Raw genomic sequence first — 15,788 nt, 5'->3', positions numbered from 1 at the left:
TCTGATGAACAGGCCAGGCCAACTTTGGGAACTGTAGGGCCTTCCTAGGCAGAGTTATGGGCCTTGCAAAAGGGCAAGGTAAATATGGTTAAAAAAATATCCAAATCCAATGGAAAACATGACCGTAGAGGGGACTCTGATGAACAGGCCAGGCCAACTTTGGGGCCTCTAGGGCCTTCCTAGGCAGAGTTATGGGCCTTGCAAAAGGGCAAGGGCGAATATGGTTAAAAAAAAATCAAAATCCAATGGAAAACATGACCGTAGAGGGGACTCTGATGAACAGGCCAGGCCAACTTTGGGACCTCTAGGGCCTTCCTAGGCAGAGTTATGGGCCTTGCAAAAGGGCAAGGCGAATATGGTTAAAAAAAAATCCAAATCCAATGGAAAACATGACCGTAGAGGGGACTCTGATGAACAGGCCAGGCCAACTTTGGGACCTCTAGGGCCTTCCTAGGCAGAGTTATGGGCCTTGCAAAAGGGCAAGGCGAATATGGGTAAAAAAAAAATCCAAATCCAATGGAAAATATGACCGTAGAGGGGACTCTGATGAACAGGCCAGGCCAACTTTGGGGCCTCTAGGGCCTTCCTAGGCAGAGTTATGGGACTTGCAAAAGGGCAAGGCGAATATGGGTCAAAAAAAGTCCAAATCCATTGGAAAATACGACCGTAGAGGGGACTCTGATGAACAGGCCAGGCGACTTTGGGGCCTCTAGGGCCTTCCTAGGCAGAGTTATGGGCCTTGCAAAAGGCCAAGGCGAATATGGGTCAAAAAAAATCCAAATCCATTGGAAAATGTGACCGTAGAGGGGACTCTGATGAACAGGCCAGGCGACTTTGGGGCCTCTAGGGCCTTCCTAAGCAGAGTTATGGGCCTTGCAAAAGGGCATGGCGAATATGGGTAAAAAAAAATCCAAATCCAATGGAAAATATGACCGTAGAGGGGACTCTGATGAACAGGCTAGGCCAACTTTGGGGCCTCTAGGGCCTTCCTAAGCAGAGTTATGGGCCTTGCAAAAGGGCAAGGCGAATATGGGTCAAAAAAAGTCCAAATCCAATGGAAAATATGACCGTAGGGGGGACTCTGATGAACAGGCCAGGCCAACTTTGGGGCCTCTAGGGCCTTCCTAAGCAGAGTTATGGGCCTTGCAAAAGGGCATGGCGAATATGGGTCAAAAAAAATCCAAATCCAATGGAAAATATGACCGTAGAGGGGACTCTGATGAACAGGCCAGGCCAACTTTGGGGCCTCTAGGGCCTTCCTAAGCAGAGTTATGGGCCTTGCAAAAGGGCATGGCGAATATGGGTCAAAAAAAGTCCAAATCCAATGGAAAATATGACCGTAGAGGGGACTCTGATGAACAGGCCAGGCCAACTTTGGGGCCTCTAGGGCCTTCCTAAGCAGAGTTATGGGCCTTGCAAAAGGGCAAGGCGAATATGGGTCAAAAAAATCCAAATCCAATGGAAAATATGACCGTAGGGGGGACTCTGATGAACAGGCCAGGCCAACTTTGGGGCCTCTAGGGCCTTCCTAGGCAGAGTTATGGGCCTTGCAAAAGGGCAAGGCGAATATGGGTCAAAAAAAATCCAAATCCAATGGAAAATATGACCGTAGGGGGGACTCTGATGAACAGGCCAGGCCAACTTTGGGGCCTCTAGGGCCTTCCTAGGCAGAGTTATGGGCCTTGCAAAAGGGCAAGGCGAATATGGGTCAAAAAAAGTTTAAATCCAATGGAAAATATGACCGTAGAGGGGACTCTGATGAACAGGCCAGGCCAACTTTGGGGCCTCTAGGGCCTTCCTAAGCAGAGTTATGGGCCTTGCAAAAGGGCAAGGCGAATATGGGTAAAAAAAAATCAAAATCCAATGGAAAATATGACCGTAGAGGGGACTCTGATGAACAGGCTAGGCCAACTTTGGGGCCTCTAGGGCCTTCCTAAGCAGAGTTATGGGCCTTGCAAAAGGGCAAGGCGAATATGGGTCAAAAAAAGTCCAAATCCAATGGAAAATATGACCGTAGGGGGGACTCTGATGAACAGGCCAGGCCAACTTTGGGGCCTCTAGGGCCTTCCTAAGCAGAGTTATGGGCCTTGCAAAAGGGCATGGCGAATATGGGTCAAAAAAAATCCAAATCCAATGGAAAATATGACCGTAGAGGGGACTCTGATGAACAGGCCAGGCCAACTTTGGGGCCTCTAGGGCCTTCCTAAGCAGAGTTATGGGCCTTGCAAAAGGGCATGGCGAATATGGGTCAAAAAAAGTCCAAATCCAATGGAAAATATGACCGTAGGGGGGACCCTGATGAACAGGCCAGGCCAACTTTGGGGCCTCTAGGGCCTTCCTAGGCAGAGTTATGGGCCTTGCAAAAGGGCAAGGCGAATATGGGTCAAAAAAAATCCAAATCCATTGGAAAATGTGACCGTAGAGGGGACTCTGATGAACAGGCCAGGCGACTTTGGGGCCTCTAGGGCCTTCCTAAGCAGAGTTATGGGCCTTGCAAAAGGGCATGGCGAATATGGGTAAAAAAAAATCCAAATCCAATGGAAAATATGACCGTAGAGGGGACTCTGATGAACAGGCTAGGCCAACTTTGGGGCCTCTAGGGCCTTCCTAAGCAGAGTTATGGGCCTTGCAAAAGGGCAAGGCGAATATGGGTCAAAAAAAGTCCAAATCCAATGGAAAATATGACCGTAGGGGGGACTCTGATGAACAGGCCAGGCCAACTTTGGGGCCTCTAGGGCCTTCCTAAGCAGAGTTATGGGCCTTGCAAAAGGGCATGGCGAATATGGGTCAAAAAAAATCCAAATCCAATGGAAAATATGACCGTAGAGGGGACTCTGATGAACAGGCCAGGCCAACTTTGGGGCCTCTAGGGCCTTCCTAAGCAGAGTTATGGGCCTTGCAAAAGGGCATGGCGAATATGGGTCAAAAAAAGTCCAAATCCAATGGAAAATATGACCGTAGAGGGGACTCTGATGAACAGGCCAGGCCAACTTTGGGGCCTCTAGGGCCTTCCTAAGCAGAGTTATGGGCCTTGCAAAAGGGCAAGGCGAATATGGGTCAAAAAAATCCAAATCCAATGGAAAATATGACCGTAGGGGGGACTCTGATGAACAGGCCAGGCCAACTTTGGGGCCTCTAGGGCCTTCCTAGGCAGAGTTATGGGCCTTGCAAAAGGGCAAGGCGAATATGGGTCAAAAAAAATCCAAATCCAATGGAAAATATGACCGTAGGGGGGACTCTGATGAACAGGCCAGGCCAACTTTGGGGCCTCTAGGGCCTTCCTAGGCAGAGTTATGGGCCTTGCAAAAGGGCAAGGCGAATATGGGTCAAAAAAAGTCCAAATCCAATGGAAAATATGACCGTAGAGGGGACTCTGATGAACAGGCCAGGCCAACTTTGGGGCCTCTAGGGCCTTCCTAGGCAGAGTTATGGGCCTTGCAAAAGGGCAAGGCGAATATGGGTAAAAAAAAATCCAAATCCAATGGAAAATATGACCGTAGAGGGGACTCTGATGAACAGGCTAGGCCAACTTTGGGGCCTCTAGGGCCTTCCTAGGCAGAGTTATGGGCCTTGCAAAAGGGCAAGGCGAATATGGGTCAAAAAAAGTCCAAATCCAATGGAAAATATGACCGTAGGGGGGACTCTGATGAACAGGCCAGGCCAACTTTGGGGCCTCTAGGGCCTTCCTAGGCAGAGTTATGGGCCTTGCAAAAGGGCAAGGCGAATATGGGTCAAAAAAAATCCAAATCCAATGGAAAATATGACCGTAGAGGGGACTCTGATGAACAGGCCAGGCCAACTTTGGGGCCTCTAGGGCCTTCCTAGGCAGAGTTATGGGCCTTGCAAAAGGGCAAGGCGAATATGGGTCAAAAAAAGTCCAAATCCAATGGAAAATATGACCGTAGAGGGGACTCTGATGAACAGGCCAGGCCAACTTTGGGGCCTCTAGGGCCTTCCTAGGCAGAGTTATGGGCCTTGCAAAAGGGCAAGGCGAATATGGGTCAAAAAAAGTCCAAATCCAATGGAAAATATGACCGTAGGGGGGACTCTGATGAACAGGCCAGGCCAACTTTGGGGCCTCTAGGGCCTTCCTAGGCAGAGTTATGGGCCTTGCAAAAGGGCAAGGCGAATATGGGTCAAAAAAAATCCAAATCCAATGGAAAATATGACCGTAGGGGGGACTCTGATGAACAGGCCAGGCCAACTTTGGGGCCTCTAGGGCCTTCCTAGGCAGAGTTATGGGCCTTGCAAAAGGGCAAGGCGAATATGGGTCAAAAAAAGTCCAAATCCAATGGAAAATATGACCGTAGAGGGGACTCTGATGAACAGGCCAGGCCAACTTTGGGGCCTCTAGGGCCTTCCTAGGCAGAGTTATGGGCCTTGCAAAAGGGCAAGGCGAATATGGCTCAAAAAAAGTCCAAATCCAATGGAAAATATGACCGTAGAGGGGACTCTGATGAACAGGCCAGGCCAACTTTGGGGCCTCTAGGGCCTTCCTAGGCAGAGTTATGGGCCTTGCAAAAGGGCAAGGCGAATATGGCTCAAAAAAAGTCCAAATCCAATGGAAAATATGACCGTAGGGGGGACCCTGATGAACAGGCCAGGCCAACTTTGGGGCCTCTAGGGCCTTCCTAGGCAGAGTTATGGGCCTTGCAAAAGGGCAAGGCGAATATGGCTCAAAAAAAGTCCAAATCCAATGGAAAATATGACCGTAGGGGGGACCCTGATGAACAGGCCAGGCCAACTTTGGGGCCTCTAGGGCCTTCCTAGGCAGAGTTATGGGCCTTGCAAAAGGGCAAGGCGAATATGGCTCAAAAAAAGTCCAAATCCAATGGAAAATATGACCGTAGAGGGGACTCTGATGAACAGGCCAGGCCAACTTTGGGGCCTCTAGGGCCTTCCTAGGCAGAGTTATGGGCCTTGCAAAAGGGCAAGGCGAATATGGCTCAAAAAAAATCCAAATCCAATGGAAAATATGACCGTAGAGGGGACTCTGATGAACAGGCCAGGCCAACTTTGGGGCCTCTAGGGCCTTCCTAGGCAGAGTTATGGGCCTTGCAAAAGGGCAAGGCGAATATGGGTCAAAAAAAGTCCAAATCCAATGGAAAATATGACCGTAGGGGGGACTCTGATGAACAGGCCAGGCCAACTTTGGGGCCTCTAGGGCCTTCCTAGGCAGAGTTATGGGCCTTGCAAAAGGGCAAGGCGAATATGGGTCAAAAAAAATCCAAATCCAATGGAAAATATGACCGTAGAGGGGACTCTGATGAACAGGCCAGGCCAACTTTGGGGCCTCTAGGGCCTTCCTAGGCAGAGTTATGGGCCTTGCAAAAGGGCAAGGCGAATATGGGTCAAAAAAAGTCCAAATCCAATGGAAAATATGACCGTAGAGGGGACTCTGATGAACAGGCCAGGCCAACTTTGGGGCCTCTAGGGCCTTCCTAGGCAGAGTTATGGGCCTTGCAAAAGGGCAAGGCGAATATGGGTCAAAAAAAGTCCAAATCCAATGGAAAATATGACCGTAGGGGGGACTCTGATGAACAGGCCAGGCCAACTTTGGGGCCTCTAGGGCCTTCCTAGGCAGAGTTATGGGCCTTGCAAAAGGGCAAGGCGAATATGGCTCAAAAAAAGTCCAAATCCAATGGAAAATATGACCGTAGGGGGGACTCTGATGAACAGGCCAGGCCAACTTTGGGGCCTCTAGGGCCTTCCTAGGCAGAGTTATGGGCCTTGCAAAAGGGCAAGGCGAATATGGCTCAAAAAAAGTCCAAATCCAATGGAAAATATGACCGTAGAGGGGACTCTGATGAACAGGCCAGGCCAACTTTGGGGCCTCTAGGGCCTTCCTAGGCAGAGTTATGGGCCTTGCAAAAGGGCAAGGCGAATATGGGTCAAAAAAAGTCCAAATCCAATGGAAAATATGACCGTAGAGGGGACTCTGATGAACAGGCCAGGCCAACTTTGGGGCCTCTAGGGCCTTCCTAGGCAGAGTTATGGGCCTTGCAAAAGGGCAAGGCGAATATGGCTCAAAAAAAGTCCAAATCCAATGGAAAATATGACCGTAGGGGGGACCCTGATGAACAGGCCAGGCCAACTTTGGGGCCTCTAGGGCCTTCCTAGGCAGAGTTATGGGCCTTGCAAAAGGGCAAGGCGAATATGGCTCAAAAAAAGTCCAAATCCAATGGAAAATATGACCGTAGGGGGGACCCTGATGAACAGGCCAGGCCAACTTTGGGGCCTCTAGGGCCTTCCTAGGCAGAGTTATGGGCCTTGCAAAAGGGCAAGGCGAATATGGCTCAAAAAAAGTCCAAATCCAATGGAAAATATGACCGTAGAGGGGACTCTGATGAACAGGCCAGGCCAACTTTGGGGCCTCTAGGGCCTTCCTAGGCAGAGTTATGGGCCTTGCAAAAGGGCAAGGCGAATATGGCTCAAAAAAAGTCCAAATCCAATGGAAAATATGACCGTAGGGGGGACCCTGATGAACAGGCCAGGCCAACTTTGGGGCCTCTAGGGCCTTCCTAGGCAGAGTTATGGGCCTTGCAAAAGGGCAAGGCGAATATGGCTCAAAAAAAGTCCAAATCCAATGGAAAATATGACCGTAGGGGGGACCCTGATGAACAGGCCAGGCCAACTTTGGGGCCTCTAGGGCCTTCCTAGGCAGAGTTATGGGCCTTGCAAAAGGGCAAGGCGAATATGGCTCAAAAAAAGTCCAAATCCAATGGAAAATATGGCCGTAGAGGGGACTCTGATGAACAGGCCAGGCCAACTTTGGGGCCTCTAGGGCCTTCCTAGGCAGAGTTATGGGCCTTGCAAAAGGGCAAGGCGAATATGGCTCAAAAAAAGTCCAAATCCAATGGAAAATATGACCGTAGGGGGGACCCTGATGAACAGGCCAGGCCAACTTTGGGGCCTCTAGGGCCTTCCTAGGCAGAGTTATGGGCCTTGCAAAAGGGCAAGGCGAATATGGCTCAAAAAAAGTCCAAATCCAATGGAAAATATGACCGTAGGGGGGACTCTGATGAACAGGCCAGGCCAACTTTGGGGCCTCTAGGGCCTTCCTAGGCAGAGTTATGGGCCTTGCAAAAGGGCAAGGCGAATATGGCTCAAAAAAAGTCCAAATCCAATGGAAAATATGACCGTAGAGGGGACTCTGATGAACAGGCCAGGCCAACTTTGGGGCCTCTAGGGCCTTCCTAGGCAGAGTTATGGGCCTTGCAAAAGGGCAAGGCGAATATGGCTCAAAAAAAGTCCAAATCCAATGGAAAATATGACCGTAGAGGGGACTCTGATGAACAGGCCAGGCCAACTTTGGGGCCTCTAGGGCCTTCCTAGGCAGAGTTATGGGCCTTGCAAAAGGGCAAGGCGAATATGGCTCAAAAAAAGTCCAAATCCAATGGAAAATATGACCGTAGAGGGGACTCTGATGAACAGGCCAGGCCAACTTTGGGGCCTCTAGGGCCTTCCTAGGCAGAGTTATGGGCCTTGCAAAAGGGCAAGGCGAATATGGCTCAAAAAAAGTCCAAATCCAATGGAAAATATGACCGTAGGGGGGACTCTGATGAACAGGCCAGGCCAACTTTGGGGCCTCTAGGGCCTTCCTAGGCAGAGTTATGGGCCTTGCAAAAGGGCAAGGCGAATATGGCTCAAAAAAAGTCCAAATCCAATGGAAAATATGACCGTAGAGGGGACTCTGATGAACAGGCCAGGCCAACTTTGGGGCCTCTAGGGCCTTCCTAGGCAGAGTTATGGGCCTTGCAAAAGGGCAAGGCGAATATGGCTCAAAAAAAGTCCAAATCCAATGGAAAATATGACCGTAGAGGGGACTCTGATGAACAGGCCAGGCCAACTTTGGGGCCTCTAGGGCCTTCCTAGGCAGAGTTATGGGCCTTGCAAAAGGGCAAGGCGAATATGGCTCAAAAAAAGTCCAAATCCAATGGAAAATATGACCGTAGGGGGGACCCTGATGAACAGGCCAGGCCAACTTTGGGGCCTCTAGGGCCTTCCTAGGCAGAGTTATGGGCCTTGCAAAAGGGCAAGGCGAATATGGCTCAAAAAAAGTCCAAATCCAATGGAAAATATGACCGTAGGGGGGACCCTGATGAACAGGCCAGGCCAACTTTGGGGCCTCTAGGGCCTTCCTAGGCAGAGTTATGGGCCTTGCAAAAGGGCAAGGCGAATATGGCTCAAAAAAAGTCCAAATCCAATGGAAAATATGGCCGTAGAGGGGACTCTGATGAACAGGCCAGGCCAACTTTGGGGCCTCTAGGGCCTTCCTAGGCAGAGTTATGGGCCTTGCAAAAGGGCAAGGCGAATATGGCTCAAAAAAAGTCCAAATCCAATGGAAAATATGACCGTAGGGGGGACCCTGATGAACAGGCCAGGCCAACTTTGGGGCCTCTAGGGCCTTCCTAGGCAGAGTTATGGGCCTTGCAAAAGGGCAAGGCGAATATGGCTCAAAAAAAGTCCAAATCCAATGGAAAATATGACCGTAGGGGGGACTCTGATGAACAGGCCAGGCCAACTTTGGGGCCTCTAGGGCCTTCCTAGGCAGAGTTATGGGCCTTGCAAAAGGGCAAGGCGAATATGGCTCAAAAAAAGTCCAAATCCAATGGAAAATATGACCGTAGGGGGGACTCTGATGAACAGGCCAGGCCAACTTTGGGGCCTCTAGGGCCTTCCTAGGCAGAGTTATGGGCCTTGCAAAAGGGCAAGGCGAATATGGCTCAAAAAAAGTCCAAATCCAATGGAAAATATGACCGTAGAGGGGACTCTGATGAACAGGCCAGGCCAACTTTGGGGCCTCTAGGGCCTTCCTAGGCAGAGTTATGGGCCTTGCAAAAGGGCAAGGCGAATATGGCTCAAAAAAAGTCCAAATCCAATGGAAAATATGACCGTAGGGGGGACTCTGATGAACAGGCCAGGCCAACTTTGGGGCCTCTAGGGCCTTCCTAGGCAGAGTTATGGGCCTTGCAAAAGGGCAAGGCGAATATGGCTCAAAAAAAGTCCAAATCCAATGGAAAATATGACCGTAGGGGGGACTCTGATGAACAGGCCAGGCCAACTTTGGGGCCTCTAGGGCCTTCCTAGGCAGAGTTATGGGCCTTGCAAAAGGGCAAGGCGAATATGGCTCAAAAAAAGTCCAAATCCAATGGAAAATATGACCGTAGAGGGGACTCTGATGAACAGGCCAGGCCAACTTTGGGGCCTCTAGGGCCTTCCTAGGCAGAGTTATGGGCCTTGCAAAAGGGCAAGGCGAATATGGCTCAAAAAAAGTCCAAATCCAATGGAAAATATGACCGTAGGGGGGACCCTGATGAACAGGCCAGGCCAACTTTGGGGCCTCTAGGGCCTTCCTAGGCAGAGTTATGGGCCTTGCAAAAGGGCAAGGCGAATATGGCTCAAAAAAAGTCCAAATCCAATGGAAAATATGACCGTAGGGGGGACCCTGATGAACAGGCCAGGCCAACTTTGGGGCCTCTAGGGCCTTCCTAGGCAGAGTTATGGGCCTTGCAAAAGGGCAAGGCGAATATGGCTCAAAAAAAGTCCAAATCCAATGGAAAATATGACCGTAGGGGGGACCCTGATGAACAGGCCAGGCCAACTTTGGGGCCTCTAGGGCCTTCCTAGGCAGAGTTATGGGCCTTGCAAAAGGGCAAGGCGAATATGGCTCAAAAAAAGTCCAAATCCAATGGAAAATATGACCGTAGGGGGGACCCTGATGAACAGGCCAGGCCAACTTTGGGGCCTCTAGGGCCTTCCTAGGCAGAGTTATGGGCCTTGCAAAAGGGCAAGGCGAATATGGCTCAAAAAAAGTCCAAATCCAATGGAAAATATGACCGTAGGGGGGACCCTGATGAACAGGCCAGGCCAACTTTGGGGCCTCTAGGGCCTTCCTAGGCAGAGTTATGGGCCTTGCAAAAGGGCAAGGCGAATATGGCTCAAAAAAAGTCCAAATCCAATGGAAAATATGACCGTAGGGGGGACCCTGATGAACAGGCCAGGCCAACTTTGGGGCCTCTAGGGCCTTCCTAGGCAGAGTTATGGGCCTTGCAAAAGGGCAAGGCGAATATGGCTCAAAAAAAGTCCAAATCCAATGGAAAATATGACCGTAGAGGGGACTCTGATGAACAGGCCAGGCCAACTTTGGGGCCTCTAGGGCCTTCCTAGGCAGAGTTATGGGCCTTGCAAAAGGGCAAGGCGAATATGGCTCAAAAAAAGTCCAAATCCAATGGAAAATATGACCGTAGGGGGGACTCTGATGAACAGGCCAGGCCAACTTTGGGGCCTCTAGGGCCTTCCTAGGCAGAGTTATGGGCCTTGCAAAAGGGCAAGGCGAATATGGCTCAAAAAAAGTCCAAATCCAATGGAAAATATGACCGTAGGGGGGACTCTGATGAACAGGCCAGGCCAACTTTGGGGCCTCTAGGGCCTTCCTAGGCAGAGTTATGGGCCTTGCAAAAGGGCAAGGCGAATATGGCTCAAAAAAAGTCCAAATCCAATGGAAAATATGACCGTAGGGGGGACCCTGATGAACAGGCCAGGCCAACTTTGGGGCCTCTAGGGCCTTCCTAGGCAGAGTTATGGGCCTTGCAAAAGGGCAAGGCGAATATGGCTCAAAAAAAGTCCAAATCCAATGGAAAATATGACCGTAGGGGGGACCCTGATGAACAGGCCAGGCCAACTTTGGGGCCTCTAGGGCCTTCCTAGGCAGAGTTATGGGCCTTGCAAAAGGGCAAGGCGAATATGGCTCAAAAAAAGTCCAAATCCAATGGAAAATATGACCGTAGGGGGGACCCTGATGAACAGGCCAGGCCAACTTTGGGGCCTCTAGGGCCTTCCTAGGCAGAGTTATGGGCCTTGCAAAAGGGCAAGGCGAATATGGCTCAAAAAAAGTCCAAATCCAATGGAAAATATGACCGTAGGGGGGACCCTGATGAACAGGCCAGGCCAACTTTGGGGCCTCTAGGGCCTTCCTAGGCAGAGTTATGGGCCTTGCAAAAGGGCAAGGCGAATATGGCTCAAAAAAAGTCCAAATCCAATGGAAAATATGACCGTAGGGGGGACCCTGATGAACAGGCCAGGCCAACTTTGGGGCCTCTAGGGCCTTCCTAGGCAGAGTTATGGGCCTTGCAAAAGGGCAAGGCGAATATGGCTCAAAAAAAGTCCAAATCCAATGGAAAATATGACCGTAGGGGGGACCCTGATGAACAGGCCAGGCCAACTTTGGGGCCTCTAGGGCCTTCCTAGGCAGAGTTATGGGCCTTGCAAAAGGGCAAGGCGAATATGGCTCAAAAAAAGTCCAAATCCAATGGAAAATATGACCGTAGGGGGGACTCTGATGAACAGGCCAGGCCAACTTTGGGGCCTCTAGGGCCTTCCTAGGCAGAGTTATGGGCCTTGCAAAAGGGCAAGGCGAATATGGCTCAAAAAAAGTCCAAATCCAATGGAAAATATGACCGTAGGGGGGACCCTGATGAACAGGCCAGGCCAACTTTGGGGCCTCTAGGGCCTTCCTAGGCAGAGTTATGGGCCTTGCAAAAGGGCAAGGCGAATATGGCTCAAAAAAAGTCCAAATCCAATGGAAAATATGACCGTAGGGGGGACCCTGATGAACAGGCCAGGCCAACTTTGGGGCCTCTAGGGCCTTCCTAGGCAGAGTTATGGGCCTTGCAAAAGGGCAAGGCGAATATGGCTCAAAAAAAGTCCAAATCCAATGGAAAATATGACCGTAGGGGGGACCCTGATGAACAGGCCAGGCCAACTTTGGGGCCTCTAGGGCCTTCCTAGGCAGAGTTATGGGCCTTGCAAAAGGGCAAGGCGAATATGGCTCAAAAAAAGTCCAAATCCAATGGAAAATATGACCGTAGGGGGGACCCTGATGAACAGGCCAGGCCAACTTTGGGGCCTCTAGGGCCTTCCTAGGCAGAGTTATGGGCCTTGCAAAAGGGCAAGGCGAATATGGCTCAAAAAAAGTCCAAATCCAATGGAAAATATGGCCGTAGGGGGGACTCTGATGAACAGGCCAGGCCAACTTTGGGGCCTCTAGGGCCTTCCTAGGCAGAGTTATGGGCCTTGCAAAAGGGCAAGGCGAATATGGCTCAAAAAAAGTCCAAATCCAATGGAAAATATGACCGTAGGGGGGACTCTGATGAACAGGCCAGGCCAACTTTGGGGCCTCTAGGGCCTTCCTAGGCAGAGTTATGGGCCTTGCAAAAGGGCAAGGCGAATATGGCTCAAAAAAAGTCCAAATCCAATGGAAAATATGACCGTAGGGGGGACCCTGATGAACAGGCCAGGCCAACTTTGGGGCCTCTAGGGCCTTCCTAGGCAGAGTTATGGGCCTTGCAAAAGGGCAAGGCGAATATGGCTCAAAAAAAGTCCAAATCCAATGGAAAATATGACCGTAGGGGGGACTCTGATGAACAGGCCAGGCCAACTTTGGGGCCTCTAGGGCCTTCCTAGGCAGAGTTATGGGCCTTGCAAAAGGGCAAGGCGAATATGGCTCAAAAAAAGTCCAAATCCAATGGAAAATATGACCGTAGGGGGGACCCTGATGAACAGGCCAGGCCAACTTTGGGGCCTCTAGGGCCTTCCTAGGCAGAGTTATGGGCCTTGCAAAAGGGCAAGGCGAATATGGCTCAAAAAAAGTCCAAATCCAATGGAAAATATGACCGTAGGGGGGACCCTGATGAACAGGCCAGGCCAACTTTGGGGCCTCTAGGGCCTTCCTAGGCAGAGTTATGGGCCTTGCAAAAGGGCAAGGCGAATATGGCTCAAAAAAAGTCCAAATCCAATGGAAAATATGACCGTAGGGGGGACCCTGATGAACAGGCCAGGCCAACTTTGGGGCCTCTAGGGCCTTCCTAGGCAGAGTTATGGGCCTTGCAAAAGGGCAAGGCGAATATGGCTCAAAAAAAGTCCAAATCCAATGGAAAATATGACCGTAGGGGGGACCCTGATGAACAGGCCAGGCCAACTTTGGGGCCTCTAGGGCCTTCCTAGGCAGAGTTATGGGCCTTGCAAAAGGGCAAGGCGAATATGGCTCAAAAAAAGTCCAAATCCAATGGAAAATATGACCGTAGGGGGGACCCTGATGAACAGGCCAGGCCAACTTTGGGGCCTCTAGGGCCTTCCTAGGCAGAGTTATGGGCCTTGCAAAAGGGCAAGGCGAATATGGCTCAAAAAAAGTCCAAATCCAATGGAAAATATGACCGTAGGGGGGACCCTGATGAACAGGCCAGGCCAACTTTGGGGCCTCTAGGGCCTTCCTAGGCAGAGTTATGGGCCTTGCAAAAGGGCAAGGCGAATATGGCTCAAAAAAAGTCCAAATCCAATGGAAAATATGACCGTAGGGGGGACCCTGATGAACAGGCCAGGCCAACTTTGGGGCCTCTAGGGCCTTCCTAGGCAGAGTTATGGGCCTTGCAAAAGGGCAAGGCGAATATGGCTCAAAAAAAGTCCAAATCCAATGGAAAATATGGCCGTAGGGGGGACTCTGATGAACAGGCCAGGCCAACTTTGGGGCCTCTAGGGCCTTCCTAGGCAGAGTTATGGGCCTTGCAAAAGGGCAAGGCGAATATGGCTCAAAAAAAGTCCAAATCCAATGGAAAATATGACCGTAGGGGGGACCCTGATGAACAGGCCAGGCCAACTTTGGGGCCTCTAGGGCCTTCCTAGGCAGAGTTATGGGCCTTGCAAAAGGGCAAGGCGAATATGGCTCAAAAAAAGTCCAAATCCAATGGAAAATATGACCGTAGGGGGGACTCTGATGAACAGGCCAGGCCAACTTTGGGGCCTCTAGGGCCTTCCTAGGCAGAGTTATGGGCCTTGCAAAAGGGCAAGGCGAATATGGCTCAAAAAAAGTCCAAATCCAATGGAAAATATGACCGTAGGGGGGACCCTGATGAACAGGCCAGGCCAACTTTGGGGCCTCTAGGGCCTTCCTAGGCAGAGTTATGGGCCTTGCAAAAGGGCAAGGCGAATATGGCTCAAAAAAAGTCCAAATCCAATGGAAAATATGACCGTAGGGGGGACTCTGATGAACAGGCCAGGCCAACTTTGGGGCCTCTAGGGCCTTCCTAGGCAGAGTTATGGGCCTTGCAAAAGGGCAAGGCGAATATGGCTCAAAAAAAGTCCAAATCCAATGGAAAATATGACCGTAGGGGGGACCCTGATGAACAGGCCAGGCCAACTTTGGGGCCTCTAGGGCCTTCCTAGGCAGAGTTATGGGCCTTGCAAAAGGGCAAGGCGAATATGGCTCAAAAAAAGTCCAAATCCAATGGAAAATATGACCGTAGGGGGGACCCTGATGAACAGGCCAGGCCAACTTTGGGGCCTCTAGGGCCTTCCTAGGCAGAGTTATGGGCCTTGCAAAAGGGCAAGGCGAATATGGCTCAAAAAAAGTCCAAATCCAATGGAAAATATGACCGTAGGGGGGACCCTGATGAACAGGCCAGGCCAACTTTGGGGCCTCTAGGGCCTTCCTAGGCAGAGTTATGGGCCTTGCAAAAGGGCAAGGCGAATATGGCTCAAAAAAAGTCCAAATCCAATGGAAAATATGACCGTAGGGGGGACCCTGATGAACAGGCCAGGCCAACTTTGGGGCCTCTAGGGCCTTCCTAGGCAGAGTTATGGGCCTTGCAAAAGGGCAAGGCGAATATGGCTCAAAAAAAGTCCAAATCCAATGGAAAATATGGCCGTAGAGGGGACTCTGATGAACAGGCCAGGCCAACTTTGGGGCCTCTAGGGCCTTCCTAGGCAGAGTTATGGGCCTTGCAAAAGGGCAAGGCGAATATGGCTCAAAAAAAGTCCAAATCCAATGGAAAATATGACCGTAGGGGGGACCCTGATGAACAGGCCAGGCCAACTTTGGGGCCTCTAGGGCCTTCCTAGGCAGAGTTATGGGCCTTGCAAAAGGGCAAGGCGAATATGGCTCAAAAAAAGTCCAAATCCAATGGAAAATATGACCGTAGGGGGGACTCTGATGAACAGGCCAGGCCAACTTTGGGGCCTCTAGGGCCTTCCTAGGCAGAGTTATGGGCCTTGCAAAAGGGCAAGGCGAATATGGCTCAAAAAAAGTCCAAATCCAATGGAAAATATGACCGTAGGGGGGACCCTGATGAACAGGCCAGGCCAACTTTGGGGCCTCTAGGGCCTTCCTAGGCAGAGTTATGGGCCTTGCAAAAGGGCAAGGCGAATATGGCTCAAAAAAAGTCCAAATCCAATGGAAAATATGACCGTAGGGGGGACCCTGATGAACAGGCCAGGCCAACTTTGGGGCCTCTAGGGCCTTCCTAGGCAGAGTTATGGGCCTTGCAAAAGGGCAAGGCGAATATGGCTCAAAAAAAGTCCAAATCCAATGGAAAATATGACCGTAGGGGGGACTCTGATGAACAGGCCAGGCCAACTTTGGGGCCTCTAGGGCCTTCCTAGGCAGAGTTATGGGCCTTGCAAAAGGGCAAGGCGAATATGGCTCAAAAAAAGTCCAAATCCAATGGAAAATATGACCGTAGGGGGGACCCTGATGAACAGGCCAGGCCAACTTTGGGGCCTCTAGGGCCTTCCTAGGCAGAGTTATGGGCCTTGCAAAAGGGCAAGGCGAATATGGCTCAAAAAAAGTCCAAATCCAATGGAAAATATGACCGTAGGGGGGACTCTGATGAACAGGCCAGGCCAACTTTGGGGCCTCTAGGGCCTTCCTAGGCAGAGTTATGGGCCTTGCAAAAGGGCAAGGCGAATATGGCTCAAAAAAAGTCCAAATCCAATGGAAAATATGACCGTAGGGG

Source organism: Hypomesus transpacificus, unplaced genomic scaffold (assembly GCF_021917145.1).
Source record: "Hypomesus transpacificus isolate Combined female unplaced genomic scaffold, fHypTra1 scaffold_139, whole genome shotgun sequence".
In the NCBI taxonomy this organism is placed as follows: domain Eukaryota; kingdom Metazoa; phylum Chordata; class Actinopteri; order Osmeriformes; family Osmeridae; genus Hypomesus; species Hypomesus transpacificus.
This window is presented reverse-complemented; position numbering follows the sequence as displayed.